This window comes from Erinaceus europaeus, chromosome 1, assembly GCF_950295315.1.
Source record: "Erinaceus europaeus chromosome 1, mEriEur2.1, whole genome shotgun sequence".
NCBI lineage: Eukaryota > Metazoa > Chordata > Mammalia > Eulipotyphla > Erinaceidae > Erinaceus > Erinaceus europaeus.
This window is the reverse complement of record NC_080162.1, coordinates 42,975,240-42,998,862: the sequence shown is the minus strand read 5'-3', so window position 1 is coordinate 42,998,862 and position 23,623 is coordinate 42,975,240. Positions and strand designations below refer to the sequence as shown.

The 23,623-nt window shown below is 38.9% G+C and overlaps 1 long non-coding RNA gene across 2 annotated transcripts; it reads left to right on the top strand.

The window, feature by feature from the left end:
- Positions 1 to 329: 329 nt before the first annotated feature.
- Positions 330 to 21,291, top strand: LOC132536743 (uncharacterized). Of its 2 annotated transcripts, none has more exons than XR_009548250.1 (4): positions 330 to 497; positions 9,226 to 9,298; positions 13,639 to 13,743; positions 21,108 to 21,291. It is a non-coding gene; the product is annotated as an uncharacterized LOC132536743 (long non-coding RNA). The 2 variants fall into 2 exon arrangements; XR_009548252.1 differs by having other exon boundaries at positions 13,639 to 13,751.
- The last annotated feature ends 2,332 nt before the right edge of the window (positions 21,292 to 23,623 follow it).

Below are 23,623 nucleotides of genomic sequence, written 5' to 3'. Positions count from 1 at the left end.
GACTGGCAAAAGAGAGGGAGAAAGAGAGAAAAAGGACAGAGAGAAACAGCGATGGGAGAGGGAGGGATTGACTAACCTATAGGAGAACCGACTGCCAGTCTGAGTAAATCTTATCTCCAAGCTTTTTCATGACCTGTCCTTAAAATGACCTTGTATTATCATCCACCTTGGATTTCTTCTCAAGGGGGGGGGGGCACTGGAAGAAGAAGAAAAAAAAAATCCAAGTCGATTGTGTAAATATTGTTTATCAAGAATGTTAAACTCAGATGCCCTCTGCTGGATGAGAAAAGTAGGGGACGGGCTGGTGTGGCAGGCACTCCAGTGTCGGTTTATCCTGAGCTAAAGGGGTTTTGGAACAGAGGTTGTGTAGTAGAGGAAGGAAGGAGTGCATGGGTCTGGGTGTCAAAGGGAAAGCCACAGTAGTGGTAGGGTGAGAGAATGCTAGGGCCGTCTAGGTGATTGAAGGCATCCTTCAGGGCAAAGGGACCAAATGTAAGGTAAGGGACATAAAACAAAAACAAATAAATAAAACTGAAACCACTTTCATGTCAGCAGTTCCCTTTTGCGGGGGGGACAGGGGTTGACAGTTTCTTTACTGGAATATTTTTTTCTTCAGTGTTTTTTTTTTTTTTTCAACACCTGGACTTTATTGGTTGTTTTGAGGGTTGGTACAGGGACATTTCACTTTATACACTTTTTTCTTTTTCAACTTTTTATTAGTGATTTAATAATGATTAACAAGATTGTAAAACAAGAGAGGTACCAATTCCATACAGTTCCTACCATGAGTCCAGTGTCCCCCCCCCCTCTATTGGAAAACGTCCCTCTTTGTCATCCCTCTGGGAATACTGACCAACATTCTTTTTGGGGTGTAGAAGGTGGAAGATCTGGCTTCTGTGACTGCTTCTCCCCTGGACATGGGCATTGGCAGGTTGAATCATACCCCCAGTTTGTTTCTCTTTCTCTAGTGGGGGAGGGCTCTGGATAGGTGAGATTTCAGGACAAATTGATGAGGTCATCTGCCCAGGGAAGTCAGGATGGAATCATAGTAGCATCTGCAACTTGGTGGCTGAAAGATCATAAGATATAATGACAAATTGAGGATGTAGGGGGAATGATACCAAACTGTAAATATTGAAACTTAAGATGTAATAGCTTATTAACATTTTGAATATACAAATATGTGGTATTAAATTGTGAATTTTTCTTCCTATTGTTAGGTTATTGGATTTGATAAGTAGAAAAGAGTCAAGGTGGAAAAAGGGCAAGAGAATTGCTGATATTGCCAATTTTTACATCAAGCAGAGAACTTTGAGGACCAGAAAGGTTGCTTTTCTGAATAGTGTGCCTACTTTGCCATGTACATGACCCAGGTTTGAGCATGGCCTCTGCTTCACTAGAGGAAACTTCAGTGCTGTGTTATTTTTCTCTCTCCTTCTGTCTCTCTGTCTTGTCTCTTCTTCCTTCCTTCTTTTCTCCTCCTCCTCCTCCTGCTCCTCCTCCTACTTCTCCTTCTCTCTCTCTCTCCCTCTCTCTCTCTCTCTCTCTCTTTTTGTGACCAGTGTTGTTGTTGGAACTTGGTGCCAGTACTATTAATATGCTGCTCTCGGCGGTCTTTCCCCCGCCCCCCTATTTTTTTATTAGATATGTTAGAGAGAAATTGAAAGGGGAGAAGAGATTGAGAGAGGGAGAGAAAGATACCTGACGGTGGAGAGTGGGTTCTTGAACCCAAGCCCTTGTGTTTGATAATGTGTGTGCTGAACCAGGTGTGCCAACACCAACTCCCCCACCCCCAGTCTCTGTCTTTGACTCTGTCAGAAAAAGTTGCTCTGAAGTGGTAAAGCCCTGGAGACAATAAAATAGAGAGACAGAGACAGAGAAAGAAAGAAAAATAGGAAAAAAGATTTGCGGTCCCAGGGAGGTTCTTGTGAAGACTATGGCTCAGAGCGTTGTGTGGAAACAGTAGCCAAATTAATTTTTGTCATTGAATTGTATTTCTCAACCCATTAGTAGTTGAGTCAAATCAGTAGGTATAATCTAGGAGTCCCTAACAAGTTGGACCAGCTAGCTCACCACTATCTCAAGAGAACTTTCTAAAGTGAAAATGTCCTAGAGCCATAGTGTCCCACAGCATAACTACAAGTCCCATGTTTGCAATGGGAAATATTTTTAGCTCCCTTTGCTTTGTGTTAATCTAAACTTAAATGTAAACAGTTGCATGTGTCTAATGTATTCAACAGTATAACTACAGTCATATTACTCACAGGAACAGACCAGAACCCTAAAGACCATCAGCTCAGGCCTCAGGCATAGGTTTTGATGAGAGAGAGCCCCCTCCCCCACTTGATGTCAATTAAAAACTCAGCAGAAGTCATTACACCTCATCTCCATGGTGATAGGAGTTGAGACTACTTCTTAGAGACTTCGAGGAACCTCAGCAAACACAACTTTGCCTGAGGAGGACCAAGTGACACTTTCCGTCAAATATCTAACACTAAGCACAGGTCTTGAGTATCATTCCTGGCATTGGGATTGGCAGTTGGAAAGCTTATTTGCCATTCTTTCCTAGTGTTTTTCTGGTAGCATACACCCTGAAAGCAAGCAGATTTCCCACCTGGTCAGAAAAGTTCCTTTTATTTGGGGTTTCACCAACTACTTAGAATTTTTTTCCAGTTGTTTCCTGGTGATACGGATTTAGAAGTGTTTTTGCTTCTAATTATAAATTCCTGAGTGATGTCATTGAGCCTCCAAACACGCAGTGGGGCTTTATTGAGTAGGGAAAGACAATATGCTAACAAGTTATCTGGAAGTGTCAGAAAGAAATGATGAAAAACAGTACAGTTTGGGAAAATGTTTTCCAGCTTGTTTTCTGGTTTTAGCAACTGCATTGGATGAGATAAGATACACATGGCTTTTAGAAAGAGGCAGCAGGATCTCTAGGGGACATGAAGCAGAAGGAAAGAATCAGGCTGAAAACATCCAATCATCACATATTCACATATTACATTATAGCCAGTGAAGCCCTTTAAGTAAGAGTCCCAGCAGGGACCTTTGGGGCAAAGATTCAGTGGGCTTTGGGACAACTTGACTTAAACAAGATGGTATTTGAATAATCTGCCAGAGAGAAAACAGATATAGCACACACTGTCACATTTAGTGTTGAAGCTCTCAGTTTGACTATGAGTAATGCTCAGCCCTGCCCAGAGGTCAGGCCTACACTCACTCAGTAACAAGTGGAGAATTGAAGCAATTACTCACATATCCACAGATATAGCTACTGGCTAGTCTTGCATCCGCCATTTAGCTCAGAAACAGTAATGCTATTATAAACTCATAGCGATTTGTGGCACTATCTTGAATTTGTTAAGGAAAGGAGATTACTGAAAAAATCCAGAGTGCCAATGGGAGTGCATTTGGGTTGAGTCATCCAGACTGTGTAAAGTGGGAGATTGAGGTATTTCTTCCACTAATAGAAACATCATGCTCTCAGCCAAAATGGAAATAAAAATTGAGGTTGAAATTGTTCAGATTTTTCTGGTATCTATGTCACTATTTATTATGTATACAGTTGATAAATTTCATGTTGGGTTGCACTTGGGCCAAAAAAGATGGAAAATGGCAAAATAGCACAGTAAAAAATTTTGAGATATTGTGAATATAATAATATTATTTATTGCTGATCCTTAAGTAGCTATTTCCTGTGATTTTTAGTAGGCTAACCAAATTGGGGTGGTGGTAAAAATGTTTTCCCTCTTGACTACTCAAAGTCTTTTTGTATAGAGTTCGGTTTATCTGTGTATGAGTTAAAAACAGTAAATATCAGCAGCTTAAATAGGATTTTTTAGGAGGAGGGGAAAAAAGAGATATCTGAATCATCAAATCCACCTCCACTTCTGAATAGAGCTTTTTCTGAAGTTCACTCAATTACTTCCTGACATCTCATTGGTCAGGGTCATGTTAATTGGCCATTCTAGTTGCAAAGGACACTGGGATATGTAGTTTTTACAGTTAAAGTTTTAAAATGCCCTCCACCCATATATACGTTGAGTAAGCAAGGAAACTGAATGGGGAGGGTGTGTGTGTGGGGGGTAAGTGTCAAGTACACTTCACTACTCCAAATAATCTTAATTATTAATAGAAATATTAATAGAATTAAAAATAAGTATGCTGTCTAGTTTTGTAGAATTCCAACTTAATTTTTTATATAAGCAACTTTTATTTATAACTACTATCTAGTAAAACAATAATCTTGCACATTGTGTATGTATATATGTGTGCTAAGGTTAAAAAATTAGTTAAGATAGGTGTTCTGTGTTCTCCAAAAAGAGTGCATTTGTTAATATTTATTTATTTTCCCTTTTGTTGCCCTTGGTTTTTTGTTGTTATTGTCGTCCTTGTTGGATAGGACAGGGAGAAACGGAGAGAGTAGGAGAAGACAAGATGGGGGGGAACAAGATAGACACTTGCAAACCTGCTTCACTGCTTGTGAAGTAACTCCGGTGCAGGTTGGGAGCCGGGGGCTTCAAACCAGGAGCCTTACCCAGGTCCTTGCACTTCATGTCATGTGCACTTAACCCATTGCGCTACCGCCCGACTCCCAAGAGTGCATTTGTTATGTGCCAAGGAGAGCAGCTAGCTGAAGCATCTTCAGCATATTTTTCCTGAGAGTTTAAATAAATGAGTTTTGACTTTGTCCATTAACAGTTCAGTCTTCATATGAACTGTAAAGGATATTCCTGAGAAGTAAATAAAGACCTTCAGAAGGAGTTTCTTAAATCTGCCATGTACTGTCTAGAGCAAGTTCAACTTCATTAGCAATTTGAAAGGAGATTTACTGAGCTAAAGGGAAGACTTCTCTGAAGGGAGAATGTCTACTTTGATTTAAGAAACTAAAAGAGCCCTAGCATTTGAGTGGTGGTTAGGTTCAGGTTTGAAACCACTTCTTTGTGAGTCAGATGTTACTAGTGATGAAGAAAACAATGTGGTGAAGGGGAGGGTTGGGACTAGAGTTTGGGGATCTGAGCAAAGGAGACCAATTGCTTAGGGTTCTCTGTGCACTTCATCAGGTTGAATTCTACCCCGTGGTTCTGGGGTTGCAAATTCTTTCCAAGTGAGGCAGTCATATGGATACTTGAAGTAGGGAAGGAAAAAACAAAACAAAACGAAAAAAACAAAACCCCCTCAGCCCCCAAGGTGACAGTTACTAGTGGACTCCAGCCAATTGATTCTATGAGAATCTACAGATCACTGATAGGCAGCTCTGGTAAAGTCAATGCCTAACTGCTTATATGAAATCTGATTTGGTAATATGGGGTCTGATTATATAATGCCAGTTTGAGGGCTGATAAAATGTGGCAACCTTGATTTATGGACAAGATGGCTGTCTGAGTAGAAGAGGAACATATAATCTTCTCCCCCCACTTAATTCTTCTCTTGTCCTTCTCCTCTTTCTGACAGCCATTGGTGAATGGTGAATAGAGTGGTGCAAAGATGGAGGCAAGGAGTTATTTTGCTGGTAGTAAGGCAGCCAGTAAGAATCATTAGTCACAGTATACAATTCAGTGAGCATAGGAATTAAAGAACAGTGAGTAAAAAAAATAAATTAATTAAATAAATTAAAAAAAGAGAGGGCCAGGTGGTGACACAGCTGGTTGAGTGCAAATGTTACAATATGCAAGGACCTGGGTTCAAACCCCAAGTCCCCCACCTGCAAAGGGAAAGGTTTGCTAGTGGTGTGGCAGTGCTGCAAATGTGTCTCTATCTCTCTATCTCCTACTTCCCTCTTGACTTTGGCTGTCTTTATACAATGACTAAATAAAGATAACAAAAAGTTAAAAAAAATAAAGGAGACAACAGTGAGGATGGACATGTGGGCTGAATTCTGAAATAATTTCTTTTTTTATTAGTTATTTTATATTACATGTCGACAGGGGTTTGAATCCACACCATTCCCACCACCAAAGTTCTGAATCTTCACTCTCCTCACTGCAATCCACCACAGTTCCCCTAAGGTTGTGGACATGAGCCAACCATCTTCTCTACAACTATCTGTCCACATTTATACATAGTTTCCCCCTTCTTTTTCTGATTCAATCCTCTCTTCCCCTCAAAGTCACTCATAACATCGTAGCTACCACCATATGTCCCTCTCTCTCTCTCTGGGTACTGATGGAGCTGGAGTTAAGAGCCCTCTTATCTTTAACTTCACCACTTCTCCCCTATTGGGAGTATGGATCTAGGTTGTTTATAGGGAATAGAAGGTAGGAGTTCTGGCTTCTGTAGCTACTTCTCCACTGAGCATGGGTGTTGACAGGTCGATCCATACCCCCAGCCTGTTTCTATCTTTCCCTAGTGGACCAGAGCTCTGGAGATGTGAGGGTTCATGACACATTGGTGAGGTTGTCTTCCCAGAGAAGTCAGGATGGAGTCATGGTAGCATCTGTAACTTGGTGTCTGGAAGGTGACATGACCTAAGCTGAGACAAGATGGTTAATAAACTGAAATAATTTCTTAGGTTAAATCAGAGGTTTAGTGACTGACCACCTGAGGGGCAGATCCAAGTTAGGAAAAAGAGAATTTCAGGGAGGACATGATTTTGTCTGAGAAAGAAGTTCAGATCTAACATCTGGATAGCTGAAACTATGACACAGATATGCTTTGTAGGCCAGTAATTTCTTTTTTAAATTAACTTTCAACTCTCACTAAATGTAAATATATATAAATTTAACTTTCCAAATTTTAGAGAAAGAAAATCTGAAAGTATAGGTATAGTATTTATAACATTTTTTATTATTATCTTTATTTATTGGATAGAGACAGCCAGAAATCAAGAGAGAAGGGAGTGATAGGGAGAGAGACAGAGAGACAACAGAGAGACACTGTTTCACCACTTGTGAAAGTTTTCCTCTACAGGTGTCGACAGGGGGCTTGAACCTGGGTCCTTCTGCACTGTAACATGTGCACTCAACCAGGTGTGCTACCACCTGGTCTCTACTAGTATAGGTACAGTTTTCAATAAATCAACAATGACAGGAGATGGGGTGGAGGTGCCGTTGGATAGTGAAGAGAAGTACAGAAATTCCAAGCATTTATTTCATCCACCTGACTCCTTTAAGTGTTTGAATCTGTGACCTTGAAAAGTATGGAAGCCATAGAAGTATAAGGAATCACTTAGTATCAAGGTGATGAAGAGATTTCAAAACTGAGAAGTTAGAAAGAGATTGTAAAAAAGGATTTGGAAGAGATCAAAAAAAAACAAAAAAGAACAGAAGAAGAGATAAAGAAAAAGAAGGAATGAAACAAGAAATCGAGGTAAGTATCTGCTGTAGGATATTACTGAAGATCTGTGGAAGGGCAGAGAAAGGTTCTAGGTATAAATGTGTGTTGCCATGTATCAACCTGCCTCAGCTGCCCCATTAACAGAACCTTTATCACCCTGGTGCGACCCCCCTCCACTTATAGCAGTATGTATCCTTGTTGAATGGGAAATGTGCCAAAATGTGGGATAAATGGTTAAGAGGGTATCTTTGAGTTGCTAATTATATTAACTAAGAAATTGCATTTCTGTATCACTTGTGCAATTAAAATTTAATTAAAAGCATGTATACTTGGTATTTTGAAGGACTCTCCCAGAAGAGCAGTGGGAATGAAAAATAGATTACAAAATCTTGAGTAGAAAATGAGATAAAGAGATGAAAACTGACACCATGGGAAAAAGCTCCAGAAAAGCTTGGGTGGTTGAGGGAGAAGGTCTAGGGAATTTTGCTTATTGATTGGTTTTCAAACGTTGACTCAAAAGCTCTAGTAAAAGGTTTTCTGCTTCTCTATAAGGGTATTGATTCTATAGTCAAGTATGGTGTTTACTTTTTTTAAGGGTTTACTTTTGACCTTGTATCATACCAGATAAAGTCTAGCAGAATTTTTATGGGAAATCACAATTATTTGATTGGTAGGGTAGGATCGATCACACTACCTGTATAAAGGTGAAAAATTCATATGAGGAGAATGTTGCTTGAAGTATACAAGAGGGCTGGGGAGATAGCATAATGTTTATGTAAAACACTTTGATGCTTGAGGCTCAGAGATCTCAGGTTCTATCCCCAGCACCACTATAAACCAGAGCTGAGCAGAGCTCTGGCCTCCTTCTCTTTCTCTCTGTCCATATCTTTCTTTCTGTATCTCTCCCTCTCTCTCTCTCTCTCATTAAAATAAAATAAAGAAAATATTTAAAAATATGCAAAAGAATATTCACCAGTGGAGAAATGATTAGGTTTTAATAGTGTGCGTAGTAGACTACTAAATAGCTATTAAAATCATGCTTTGCGACTAAGAGTATGGATCGACCTGCCGAAGTCCATGCTCAACGGGGAAGCAATTACAGGAGCCAGACCTTCCACCTTCTGTACCCCATAATGACCCTGGGTCCATACTCCAGAGGGTTAAAGAATAGGAAAGCTATCAGGGGAGAGGATGGGATATGGAGTTCTGGTGGTAGGAATTGTGTGGAGTTGTACCCCTCTTATCCTATGGTTTTTGTCATTGTTTCCTTTTTATAAATAAAAATTTAAAAATAAAATAAAATTATGATTTGCATTTTTAATTAAAAATATATGGAAATACTAGTTACACAATGTTTACTTAGAAATGTATATTATAATCACCTCTTCAGAGAGCTCTACCCTGCTAGGGAAAGATAGAAATAGGCTGGAGGTATGGATCAAACCACCAATGCCTAGGTACAGAGGAGAAGCAAATACAGAAGCCAGACCTCCTACTTTCTGTACCCGAACAAAGAATATTGGTCCATACTCCCAGAGAGGGAGAAATATTAGGGGAAGATCACTAGAGGGCTGTGAAACCCAATTCCATCACAGAGAGAAGCAGAAAAAAAGAAAGACATTAGGAGCAAGTAATAGATGCAGGTGTGATTAAGAAAGGAAGAGAAGGCAGGGCCATGGAAAAAATGGGCAGGTATAAATAGACAGACAGCTATAGAAATAACAGTCAACTGATTACCATGGTGCATAGGAAGCCCCAAATACTGTTGGTAAACAATAGTTTCCCCCCCCCATGCATTTATATATATATATATATATATATATATATATATATATTTAACTTCATGCATCTCCTTTAGGGCATCTCCTTTGTTCCAAAGGAAAGCCAATATCAAATTTCAGCTGAGTTGCACTTATATAAATACATTATAATCTTTCTATTTAACAGATGGCGGTTTTGTCACTAAAATAAAAAATGGCTGCAGGGGTGAAGCTTCACTAGTGGCGGCACAGTGTTGCAGGTATCTCCCCTTCTCTGCCTATCTCTCTTCCTTTCTGTGTCTCACCTTCTACCAAAAATAAATAAAGGGGGGGCCAGGTGGTAGTGTTCCTGGTTAAATGCACACATTGTAGTGCACAAAGACCCAGGTTCAAGCCCCTGGTCTTCACCTGCAGGGGGAAAGCTTCATGAGTGGTAAAGCAGGGTTGCAGGTGTCTCTCTGTTTCTTTTCCTCTCTAGCCCCCTCTCAGTTTCTCTCTGTCTCTATCCTATAATAAATAAAATAAAATATTAAAAGAAAAGAAAAAAGGTGGGGGAGAGGGAGGAGACTGCTGAGAGTGTTAGTCATCCTGTAAGCATTGAGCCCCAGTGATGAACCTGGAGATAAATGAACAAATAAATACAAGATGTGGGGAAAAAGAAAGAAATAACAGTTAACTGATATATGATGTGACCTTGGGAGAATCACTGCAGTTTCCAGTAGAAGGAATGGGGACACACAACTTTGGTGGTGGGAACGATGTGGAACTATAACCCTGTTATCTTGTAACTTTGTAAACCAATGTTAAATAATTAATGAAAATGTGTGTTATAAAATTTTATACAGGTTTGGAAGAGATAGCATAGTGATTATGCAAAAGGCTTTCATGCCTGAGATTCTGAAGTCCCAGGTTCAATCCCTAGCACCACTATAAGCTAGAGCATAGCAGTGCTCTGGCACAAAAAAATAAATAAAATGGAATCTTATTGGACTTATAAATATAGGCATATACACAGAAGAAAACAAGAAAGGAAAAAGCGTTCAATTATTAACAGTCCTTTTCTCTGGGTGATAGGGAAATTGGCAAATTTTATTTTTCATGCATTTCTTTTGACACAGCAATTTTCTATCAAAAACATTATTGCTTTTATAACTCCCCAAAGGAATTGTTTTTAAAACTGTAGTTTGAAAATCACGTTTTAGGGAAGATAGCCAGTGAAGGATTCCTACTTGGCAAGAGATCAGCAGGCCAAGTACTCTTCTGGAGACTTCTCTCCTTTTTGTTGCAGTTTCAAATGTGAGGCTTACACACAGATAAAGGGCTCAAAATGGCCAACCTTTTGAGCACTGGTGGCAAATGTTAACTCCTTCCGGCAGCCACCAACCCAAGGACTAGTGAATGTCTTTCAATTTATAAGAGGAAACACAGCACTTAAAATTTTTTTTATTGTCTTTATTATTGGCTAGAGTCAGCCAAAAAATTGAGGGGAAGGGAGAGATACAGAGGGAGAGAGACAGAGAGATACCTACAGACTGGCTTCATCACTGGCAAAGCCTTCCTTCTGCAGGTGGGGACCAAGGGCTAGAACCCCCATCCTTGTGCACTGTAAACATGTCCACTCAATGAAGTACACCGCACACCTCCTGCCCCTGAGATAGCACTTCAGTAGGCTGGAGCATCAAGCTGACCAACAGAGGTTGCTCCTGTTTTCTTAAGGTGAGTTGAAAGTGTCACATAATGTACAGAAAGACAAACTCTAACCCTTGCCTCTCATGGTGCATCTCCTTTCTTTCCACTGACAAACATGGCAGGAAGCAACACAATTCTATGTTTAAACCTAAATATTTTGGAGTCAACCAAGCCTGTATGTAATAGTTGCTTTTTTTTTTCTTTTTTTTTCTTTCTCTCCAGGGTTATCGCTGGGGCTCTGGTGCCTGCACTATGAATCTACTGCTCCTGGCAGCCTTCCCTCCCTCCTCTCCCCCTTTTTTTAATCGAATAGGACAGAAAAAAAATTGAGAGGAGGGGGCGGGGATAGAGAGGGAGAGACCTGCTTTTCCTCTGTGAAGCGAACCCCCTGCAGATGGAGAAACAGAGGCTAGAATGGGGATCTTTGCGCAGTCCTTGTGCTTCAAACTTTGTGCTTTTAACCCGGTGCCCCACCGCCTGACCCCCAATATTTGCTCTTTTACGGAACAATTTGTTTTGGCTTTTTTTTTTTTTGTTGCAAATTCTGTAACTTTTTTGCATGTCCGATTTCTCATGTGAATAAAAGGGTGTGTGTGTGTGTGTGTGTGAACTTCCTTTTGAAGATTAGTGGAATAAAGTATGGGAAGTGGGCATGCAGTGTTCATTGAATGAGTGACTTTATTTTCAAGTTACCTATTTTTTTTATCTGACTCAATGCTCCTAAATCAAAAAAATGATGTTATGACAGGACAGTTTGAGGAGAAACATAGTCTTCATAACCTACAAACTTTCGTGTGAAAAGAAAGGTCCAGGTTGGTGTCCATTTGGAGACAACAAGAAACTTTGTTGAGTACTACTGTCTTCTAGGCAGTGTGGCTGACCATCAAGCTGCAAGTAGATTATGTTTTATTGATTTAAATCCTGAAAACAAATACCACCCCACATCTCTTCATCAACCATGATACTCCAAGCTATCACTATTTTTCAAAAAGTGACAGTACTAAACCATCTTCCTGACTTCTCGGAATTCATCCTTATTATTTCTAGTGCTTTTGAAATCAACCCTGCCCCCTCAAAAAAAAAAAAAAAAAAAAAGAAAAAGAAAAGGAAAGGAAAAGAAAAGAAAAAAGGGAGAACAATTTAAAGTGTTATGTGCTGGCAGGTCAGGGACTTTGGAGGCAGGGAGTCTTGAATAAAATCCTGCCTTGTTCATAACCAACTTGCCTATGGTCACAAGAGTATGTGACAAAGTCACTGATCACAAACAAGACTATCTTGGCTCCAAGCCCCCACACTGGGTCTTCAGGCTTGCTATGCCTCATTATTGCTGAGAATTGAACAATCGTGTGTAGCCACTGTTTCTGCATTAATAGTAAGTTTCTCTCCCTCAAATAGCTTGTCGTGATTCACCCTTTCCCCCTGCTTTACAAGCACCATGGGGGAGACATTTATCCATCCAACACATCATATGATTTTGGGAATGCTGCTTCAGGAAAAATAATACGCAGTTGAAAATCTTTCCCGGAAGATTTGGAAAGTCCATTCTTGAGTAACTAAAGGTCCACTGAAATCTCTCCTTATGTATATGTACTAAGGGTGAATTTGTTGCTGTTTTTTAATTCACAAACACATCAAAATACTCAGCTTTTTTCCAGGCCTGTGTTGAGGCACTTAAGCATTTAAATACATTTAAAAATTTTTTGCTTTCTCTTTTCTTTTCTTTTCTTTTCTTTTCTTTTTTTTTTTGAAAAAGTAAAAATCAATGCTTCAGAATGAAAACAAAATCACCATATGATGTCATAATTTTGTGGAGTTCATTTTCTTATAATCACAGGGAAGAAATCCCAGTTTTGAAGTATCTTATTAGCTAAGTTACTCTTTCTTTCTCTCTCTCTTTCTGTTTTGTTACTAGGATTATCACTGGAGCTTAGTGCCCATATACTCTATTTCTTTCAGTGGTCATTTCTTTTTATTTCCCCCTCTAGACAGAAAGTAGAAGAGGATGAAGAGAGAGAGAAAGAGAGGGAGGGAGAGGGGAGGGAGGGAGGGAAAGAGAGAGAGAGAGAGAGAGAGAGAGAGAGAGAAACTGGAGTATTACTCCACTGCATCCATTATACAGATGCTCCCACGTGTTGACCTGCTGATTGAACCTGGGTCTCACACATGTGTGCTCTACCTTGTGAGTCACCTGTAGGCCCCCAGAATATTTATTTTTGTATTTTGTGATGTTTTAAGAATTTCATAAATAAAAAATTTAAAAAACAATTTTATAAATAAAAGACAAAACACTGAATATAGAGCTATTCACTTTGTGTTGCCTAAAGTAGCACAGTCTAAAGTCATCTCCTGTACAACAGTACCATGATGTATATACATTAACACGGTGAGTATTCTGGAACCATAAAAACTGTTATGAAGCTCATGAAAAAAAATGTAAGGGGAAAGTATATGACATAATTTTAGTTACACAAAGCATGGAACAGCTTGCACTGAATCAGAGAGGTAGTCAGTGTACACTTTATTGAGAACCTGGAATAAATATATAAGTGACTGTCTCATAACTATGAAATGATCAACACAAAAATGTGAATGTGGCTATATAAAGACAGCATTGATTTAGGGAGATGGGGTATGATGAATTGTTTTACTTTTACTCTTCTCCAATTTCAAAAGATATCATGGTCCCATAATTAAAACACACACACACACACACACACACACACACACACATACACACACACACACACACACAAATATATCTGAAAGAGCAAAAATGAAGAAATTGCAAAGACATTGCTAATTTTGTGCTCACTAAATCCTAGGTTTTGTCTGGAATAGTCTATGTATTTTATCTGATTTAGTTTAGTTTTATATTCTGATTTAATCAAAATTTTCATTCCCCTTTTTCCAGCTGAAGAAACTGAGACACATATATTACTTTAGATCAGCCTGTGTCATGGAATGTTTGTATGAAAACTGAGTTCCAGAATGGAGACACTTCACAAGAGTGAAGCAGGTATGCAGGTGTGTTCCTCCGACTCTACTTCCCCCTCCTCTCTCAGTGTTTCTCTGTCCTATCCAATAAAATAGAAAGAAAAAACAGGAAAGAAAAGGAAAAATAATGGGTGCCAGGAGTGGTGGATTTGTAGTGCCAATACCAATCCCAGTAAAGATCATTGTGGCAATAAAAAAAAAAGTATCAAAAAAAAAAGTATCAAACATGACTTACTTTCAGTGATGAAGAAACCAACCCTTCTTTTGATCAGAGATTAGGAACTGAGTTGCCCACTTCATTTTTTTTCCCCCAGTGTCTTGTGTTGTGTATGGAACACTGAGGTTTTTTTTCTGTGTGCTCACAGAAATTGATTTATGTGTGTTTTGTATCCTGCTACCTTACTGAATTTATTGATTATTCCTAGTAGTTTTTAGGTGGAGTCTTTGGCGTTCTCTAAGTATATTCTAATGCCTTCAGCGAATAGTGGTAGTTTGATTCCTTCCTTTCCAATATATATACCTTTGTTTGATTTCCTCCTTTCCAAACTGTATTCCTTTGATATTTCTTTCTTGTCTGATTGTGGCAAGGACCTTGAGGACTATGTTGAATAATAGTGAAGATAGTGAACATCTTTGCCTGGTTCCTGATTTTAGGGGGGAAATCTTTCACCTTTTTTCCCTTTGAGAATGATATTACCTGTGGGTTTGTCACAGAGATTGAGATAGATGACATTAGTTGTCAGTTAATAAGAAGAATAAATACTTAAACTGAGAAGACATTGACTAAACCAGGAAATTATTTCACTCTGAGAGTATTCTGGAAACCAACTTTGGATAATTGTTTTATGTTCAGATAGATATAAGATCACTCCCAGTTTGACTCACACATGTTAATACTCCTGACTTACTGTGACTGCACCATACACACACACACACACACACACACACACACACACACACACACACACACCTTTACTTTTCCAAAATGCTGACTATGTATAGTGAGTCAGAGCACCTTGACTCCACTTTCTCTCATACTTACAGTTCATCACAAAACCTGCTCAACACATCTTCTAAGTGGGTCCAGAGTGTGATTGCTCCTCAGTAACCTGGTTAAATCCAGGTCATCCCTAATTGGACGATAACTGGCTTTCCTTATCTCCATCCTTGGAAGGAGCATGAGGTTGCAGTGTGCTCTGAAATTCTTTTCTTATTTATTTTATTAGTGATTAAATATCAATTTACAAAAATTATAAGATAACAGGGTATAACTGCACTGGTCCCACCACCAGAGTTCTGTATCTCCATTTCTTCTATTGGAAGCTACAGCAGTTCTGCTAAGGTTGTAGTTGTAGGTTAACTATAATTTCTACAACTTTCTGTCTATATTTGTATATATTTGCCCATTTGTTTTCTTTTTTTATTATCTTTATTTATTTATTGGATAGAGACAGCCAAAAATCAAGAGGGAAGGGGGTGATAGAGAGGGAGAGAGACAGAGAGACATCTGAAGATCAGCTTCACCACTTGCAAAGTCTTCCCCCTTCATGTGGGGACTGAGGCTCAAACCTGGGTCCTTCCACACTATAAAAACATGGGCAAAAATGTGTGAAAAAACGTGCACTCAACCAGGTGCACCACCACCTGTCCTCCGAGCTTTTCATGGTCCCATCTTCTCTTCCTTTCCAAGTCACACATACACCTATTACTACACCCAAATGTCCCTCCCTTTTCCTCTTCTCTCTCCGGGTCCTGATGGAGTTGAAGTTAAGAGCGCTCTGGTCATCTTTCCCTATTATTTCTCCCCTATTGGGAGTAGTATGGACCAAAACTCTTTTGAGGGTGCAGAAGGTAGGGTTTCTGGCTTCTGTAATTGCTTTTCCACTGGACATAGGCATTGGCAGGTCGATCCATATTCTCATCCCGTTTCTATCTTTTCTTAATGGGGTAGGACTATGGAGAGATGAGGTTCCAGGGCGCACTCTGATGAGTTCACCTGCCCAGGGAAATCAGCATGGAATCATAACTTGGTGGCTGAGGATGCAGATTTCTCAGCTGTACATGGTGAGTTTTGTTAAGTTGGATAACTGTAGGTTTTTGTTGTTTTGTGGGAGATCAGTTGTGTTCCCTGTTACTTCATGGCCATGCCTCTTGGAAGTCTCCCATTCTTTTCTTCTTTATTAGTTACTGCCACAAGCATTTACTGTGGGGTTTGGTACCTGCATAGAACAATCCACCGCTACTGGTGGTCATTTTCCTTTATTTGTTTTCTTTTGACAGAGATAGAGAGAAATTGAGAGGGAAGGAGGAATTGAGACAATGAGACATCTACAGCAATGCTTCATCACTCAGGGAGCATCCCCCCTGTAGGTGGGGACTGGAGGCTTGAGCATGTGTCATTGTACATGGTAATGTGTGCCACACCCAGCTCCTTCTGACATACATTTAATTTATTTATTATTTTAAATTAATGATTTAGTATTGATTTATAAAATTATAAATCAATTTTGTAATAGGGGTATCATCTCAATTGTAATAGAGGTATAATACCATATGGTTCCCACCATCAGAGTTCTGGGTCCCCATCCCTTCCACTGGAAACTACAGTCACTGAAATAGGCTGATTATATAGATATATTTTTCCCCATTTTAACTGTCCTGACATACATTTTAAAGGACTCAGTTTCCCTGCTATAAACATGATCTATATAAACATCTCTAGGTCCTTTCTGTTTGCCTATTTTTCCTTCAGTCTCTAAAGCAGGTACTCCCCAAGAGTCTGGTTCCTGCTTGAAAATCTTATGAAGTCTATGAAGAGGATCCACTCATTCATGAGATCATCAGTTCTAATAAGTTTAGGGCCACAGAACTCAGGAACTTTACCAGTTTTTTACTGGAGAGCTTTAATATATGTATCTTAGCGTATTATACATTAAATATGACTGCATATACTAAGGAACATTAGTATATGACCCACTTTATACATTAGTCTATATGCTAAAATACATTTTTCATGGTACACACATTACATATTATCATATATACGAATATATTTGGCAGACAAGTTAGCATATTACCTACATCATATACTATACATTTATGGATATACTAGAGACTGGGTGGTGGCACACCTGGTTGAGTGCACCTGTTACATTTATGGATATATTAAGATACCATTGTATATTATCCATATTGCATGTTATACATTTAGTCTTCATATTGAGGTGTGTTAGCACAATATGCATAGCATGATATTCACATCTCATAGTAATATATCCTGTGAATCCCCAAGAAGACAAAGTAGAGTGTTACTCTCAGATACTCATAGGGCTCATTCCCTTACTTCACTCATGTCCACACTCACATAGTAACCTTCCCAAAGAAAGCATCATGAATTGCCTTCTAACCCCATTCTCTGACTTAAGATTCTCAGGGTGGGGGAGGGGCACTTATCAACCTAAATAAAAGTATATATCTCTATTTTCCTGTGTGCTATCCAATGTCCCTTATAGACTCTTGGAAAGCAAGACTCCATCTGTTTGATTCTTTGGCACAGCTGTAATTTCTGAAACGGCATGGAACAAATAGTTGATGGGCTTATTAGAAACCAAAGGAACATATGTAGTAGTTTTGTAGTGCTGTCTTATAAATTAAGACAAATTTAGTGGCTATAAACAACACCAACTTGTAATATTTGTGGAAAAAAATAAGTACTTGTGTGTGTATGTATTTATTTATTTTTACCAGAGCATTGGTCAGCTCCATTTATGGTCATCCTGGCGATTGAACTGGGAATACTAGTGCCTCAGATCGATCGAAAGCCTATTTGCCCTACTGGCGGTTTTCCCTTCACAATCACTTTAAGCTTTCCTCCTGAGCCTGAGGGTCCATTTACAGCTATCTTTTGTAGGCTGCTGAGCAACAATTCTCAGTGGGAACCTTGAGTACTGAAGTGAGAGTACTTTCCATCAGAGGAGAAGCCCACTGTACTTTGTCCAGGTTTTCCAAATTTCTAAAAGGACTGGGTATAGAAATTTGTGTATGATTCCCTTTAATATTTCATTCTGGGCAAGTTCAAGTTTTAACAGAATACTCTCCCCACCCAATACCCATTGCCTGAGGAAACATGTCAGCAAGCTTCATTGGGGACTTTGTATTTGAATTTTTTTTCCCTCTCATGCTTGCTCTTCTTTGAAGGCTACCAAGTGCTTATCTTTACTTGGGTGGAATTTCTCTCTAGTGTCATTAGCCTTTCTACCTTCTGTCTGAGCAGTAACTTCATGGTTGCTCCTCAAAAATACTTCTTACATGTGTGCTCAACTAGGTGTGCCACCACCTGACCCCCTCTAAAATGCTTCTTGATCTCACAAGAATTGTTCCAAACTAGATTCCTTCCCTTCTTGTAGCATTGTTTATGTCCACTGCGTCATCAAAATTTAGTGATCTTTTAAAAAAAATCTTCTTTCTCCCTGTTAATTTCCTAACATCCAGCTGAGGCTGGGTGAGAAAATGGGTCCTTGAAAAGTGTTCTTTAAGTAGGAATGCCAAAGGATTGATCTTTGAGGGAAAGTTTGCTTTTTTTTTTCTCTTTTCCTTTCCATTCTTCTTCTTCTTCTTCTTTTTTTTTTTTTTAAATTTTGTTACTGGAAGCTTAATTATAGACTTTAAAAACTTTATTGGGAAGGAATATAACAAAGTAACCTACTTTGAGGGGCAAAAGAGAAACAAATCTTATGAGTGATCAGGTTATGGTCATTTTGCTGATGAAAATCTCCAGCGCATTCTACTACCATTGATTTTAGCTAGTTGTACTGTGGTCAGAGAATATATGTTGATGTTTTTATGCTCTGATCTTTGTTGAGACTTGTAATTAAAAACCAGAGTAAATGTTCTATGCACACTTGAAAAAATATATGCATTGTGAAATTATTGACTTCTTCTATAAATACTAGTCAAGTCAGCAAAATAGCTCACATGGGTAGTATGCTTCTTTGCCATGCCTGCAACTAAAATTCCAGTCCAGTTCCCACTGCACTGAGGGAAGTTCAGTGCTGTAGCTTCTCTCCCATTACCCTAAACCCCCCACCCCCATCTCTGTCTTACTCTCTCTGAAAGAGTCAGCTCAGAGTGGTGACACCCCAGAGATGAACAAAACAAAACAAAATAAAACAAAATAAAAAGACAAAAGCTGTCCATTAGTCAAGGATACAAATACTGCTGGCCAAAATTTTTCTGTTCTTACTGATTTATTGTCATATTGTAGACTAGACACTAATAAAGGTATATTAAAGTCTACCATGGTGATAGTGGATTCCCTTATCCTTCCTTGTAGATCTGGCAGTTTTTACTTCATATACATTGAGGCTATTTCAGCAAGTGTTTGTAGGCTTAGAATTATTTTATCTTTTTTGGTGTGATTGACTTTTTGTTTGGATAAAATGTCTCTCCTTGTCTATTTTATTACATAACATCTTGTCCTAAAATTTACTTACTTCATCTGATATTATACTAGCCAGCCAGTTTTCTTTAGGTTAGCATGTATGTGCAATAACTATAGTGATCCTTTTTATCTTCTCTGCTATCTTTAAGATGTTTCTTGTAAGCAGGGTATAGTTGGTGTTTTGATTTTTCATTTAGCATGGCAATCTGTTCTTTTTAAGATTTATTTTATATGATACATACACACACAGTTTAGAGAGAGAGAGACCAGAACACCACTCCAGAATATGTAGCACCAGGGATAGAATTAGAAACCTCAGACATATAAATCCTTTGCTCTACCAGTTGACTTATTTCCCTTGTCACAGTAATCTGTCTTTTAATTGAAGTAGTTAGTCCACCTGCCTTTTATATAATTAGTAATAGAATATTAGTATATTACTAGCGGTTTTCAATTAGTTCCATTAGAGTTTCTTTTTTATGAACTTTTTAATTAATGAGCTCTTTTATTTACATCGGTATAGCTCTTCTCTTTTATAGCTTGTTTGCTCCATATTTGCTCTTTGTAATCTATACACTTAAGATTACAAATATGGTGGGGGTAGATAGCATAATAGTTATGCAAAGAGACTGCTCTCATGCCTGAGGATGCAAAGTCCCAGGTTCAGTTCCTTGTACCATCATAAACCAGAGCTGAGCAATGCTCTGGTAAAAAAAAAATTACAAATATGATCCTTTACTTACTAAAATTAATGCTTTCACTGCTACTCAGACAGTGCTAAAAACTTAGGACATTTTAAATTCCCTTTTATTTTATCTTTTCTATTGTACTATTGCTCTCATATATTTTAATCCTATATCTCTTTTGAATCCCACAAGACATTATCAATTTTTCAACACAGTCAATGTTCATTTAGATTTTCCAACACATTTATCCTTCTGTTAATCTTTTTTCTTTTTTAATTATTCTTCTTAGAGAATATTTCTATCTTAAAAACTTTATTTCATCTTCCCTTTAGTTAAACTCTGCTGGTAATTTGAATATATTCTACTGATGATTTATTTCTCTGATGATAGGTTTATTTCATTTAAAATTTTCATGGATGTTTTTAACTAGATGTAGAAATATGGGTTGGCAGTTATTTTCTTCAGTGTTTCATTTTTATTTGGGGTTTGCCTTTGGCTTTACTGAAAAGTTAACTTTTAGTCTCACTGTTGCTGTCACAGAAATGGAAAGTAGTGTCTCAGTTCTCAGATGTTACCAGGCTAATTTTAGGGCCTGATTTTTGAAGTTGTTCTCAGTTGTGTTTTTTAAATCAGCCCTTTGCCATTTTCCCAAAGAGAAGTTTTACGTATGACCTTGATTTTCTCAACATAGAACTGGAAATATACCTTCCTGGCAGCTGAGGGAATGAAGGGCAGTCAAAGGGAGCAAGGTTAAGACATATAGTTTTACATGAGTGAATTCCAAAGGACTAAACTAACAACAGAATGAAACCATAGAAAAGGTACAGGAAACAAAATGGCGCTTTCTGAAAACAAATGGACCCAGAACCAGAGACTTTCATATCTAGCATTGCATTTTATATTTCTTTTTACTGTGTTATACTCCCGTGAGGTGGCTCAATCCACAGAGATTATTCAATACTGCAGAAATCTCACATTGTATTTGGGAATCCAGCAGACTCCAGAGTCTCCACTTTTAACTACTAAACAATACAGAGGACTAACCACTTTACATTTTTTCTTTGCCTTTGGTCCACTTGCATGTTAGCTATCGTGCTCAGGCAAAAATTAGTAGAGTCATGGGCTCCTTGGAATATACCTAAAATAGACCTACTAACTTTTTCCAAAATGGAGACCTCAAATTTTACCTGCTATATTCTTGCCTTTAGTTTCCAGATTATGAAACAATTTGTTCATCTTTATATCTTAATCCTTTTTCAGATACCAAGTTACAGATGCTACCATGATGCCAACCTGAATTCCCCAGGCAGAGGACTTCACAGTGTATCCTGGAACCCCATCTCTCTGGAACCCTGCCCTACTAGGGAAAGATAGAAAAAGGCTGGGGGTATGGATTGACCTGCCAACATCCATGTTCAGCAGAGAAGCAATTACAGAAGCCAGACCTTCCACCTTCTGCATCCCATAATGATTCTGAGTTCATACTCCCAGTGGGATAAGAAAGCTTCCAGTGGAGAGGATGGGATATGGAACCCTAGGGGTGGTAAATGTGTGGAATTTTACTCCTTTTACTCTATGGTTTTGTCCATATTTTCTATTTTTTATTTTATAAATAAAAAAATACACCTTGGTGGTGGTAGATAGCATAATGGTTATGCAAAGAACTGCCTTGTGTGAGGCTCCAAAGTCCTAGGTTCAATCCACTGCACCAGGGTAAACCAGAGCTGAGCAGTGCTCTGGTGAAAAAAGAAAAAAAATACACTTGGAAGTCTATCTATACATATTCATATTCAGTAATTCATATCTCACAGGTCAATATTGCTCACATTACATATAGTGAGCCATGAGCTCTTATATAGTGAGTGGGAAATAAAGCATCACTCTGGTATATGCGGTGCTGGGGGTTGAACATAGGATCTCATGCATGCAAGTCCAGCACGCTACCCACTGAGCTGTCTGGGAGGGGGAGGGAACACTATTCTATTCAATTTATTTCCCTCTATTACATTTCATCATTTCTTATCCCATCCCATTTCTAAATCTACATTTTATGTTCTATATTCCAATCAACATTAATGGTTTAGATCCTATTTCAGAGAAGTATCATTGTTCAAGATAGTGATTTGCCTTATGCATTAACAAAGGTCTTATTTCTGATCTGTCATTAAAAGTAGCCACAATTCTTGTTTTTCAGGGGTTGTGACACCAAAATAGCTTTGAAACCCCCATTACAAAGTTTCACAGTTGGCAGCCTGCAGTTGGCTCTGTAAACTTTCAAGTGCACTGAGCAAGCAGGCAAGTTGTTTTTGCCTATTTAGGAATTCATATTATACCTCTCTGTAAAGGGAAAGGGCAGAGGTAGAGCAGGTCTGATAAATGTTTGCCGCCTGAGTCAAATAATGTGTTAGACAGATACATTTCAGAGTCCTCTGTTCTAATATTCTCTATGAATATTCTCATCTGAGTGAGAAACTACATTTCCTTTTGGGTCGAGTCAACAAAAGAAGATTATCCTAGAAAGGGTCTTTTTCCAGAGTTGCTATCTTAGGCTGCTTTGGCACTGAGGGATTAGAAAATAGCCCCCCCTTCCAGAATTTCCTGTTCTGTCTTGTGGTTGACTTAAAGCATTTCAGTTCCCGCCTTCCTCTTTCTCACCGTCACTTCTTCATGGTTTAAGAGGTTATGAATTTGCAAAGGAAATGATTAAGCAAGTCCAGATATCTTGGCTAGAGACCTGATTTCTCAAGGCCCTGGTTTTTGAGAGCTGAAGAAATCTGTGTAATGAAGGGTTTGCCCATGAGTTTTAGCCTTAGTCAAGACTAGTGCATAATTTCCTGTTTTTGTATCCTCAAAACTGCTAAGTTACTTGTGAACAACTGCTCTGCAAAAATGAGGGTGGGGTGAGGAGAGTTTGTGGAGAGAGGTTTGTGAGCCAAGAGAGGAGGAGAAGATTGTTCCTCCTTCAGTTTTGGCAGAACTTCTATGAAAGTGGAAAGATTTTTTTTTTTTTAAGGCAATGAAGTAGACACTGGTGGCAGATTCTAAACAGAGAAGTCGGGAGATTGAGTGGTAAAGAGGAGAATAAACAAGTTAGCAGGAATTTTAATGGGCTGCCAGATACTCAAAGAACAGTTGAATCTCAAAATGATCTGATAAGCACGGGCATTTATTAGGCATTAACGTACCAGGCCCAGTACAAATTGGAAGACAACATTAAATTCCTGCTGTGGGGCTGGGGAGGTGGCTCAGCTAGTTGAGGGGATACTTGTTATGTGTGAGGCCCTGGGTTCAAGTCTTGACAATACATGCATATCTGAGATACCAAATTCTAGTCTCTCCTCTTCCCTCCCTCCCCTTTCCCCCCTCCCTCCTCTCCCCCTCCCGTTTCCCCCCCTCTCCCTCTCCCTCAGGATCTCCCAACCCCTTTCCCCTCTTTTTTCTTCCTCTCTCTCCTTTCCTTCTCCCTCTCCTTTGCTCCCCTCCCTCTCCTCCTATCCCTATCCTTATCCCTTCCTTTTCTCTCTCCCTTCTCCCCTGTCCCCTTTCCTCTCCCCCTTTCCCCCTCTCTCATAAGACAATTAAAAACACAATGAAACAAAAACAAACATGCAACTCAGTGAGGTGAATTCCATCATCATCTCCACTTTATGAATGTAAAAGTGGATCTTCAGGGGCCCAGGTGGTGGCACACCTGGTAGAGCACACATGTTATCATGAAAAAGGACTCAGCTTTAAACTCCCGCTTCCTACCTGTAGAAGGGGAGCGTCACAAATGG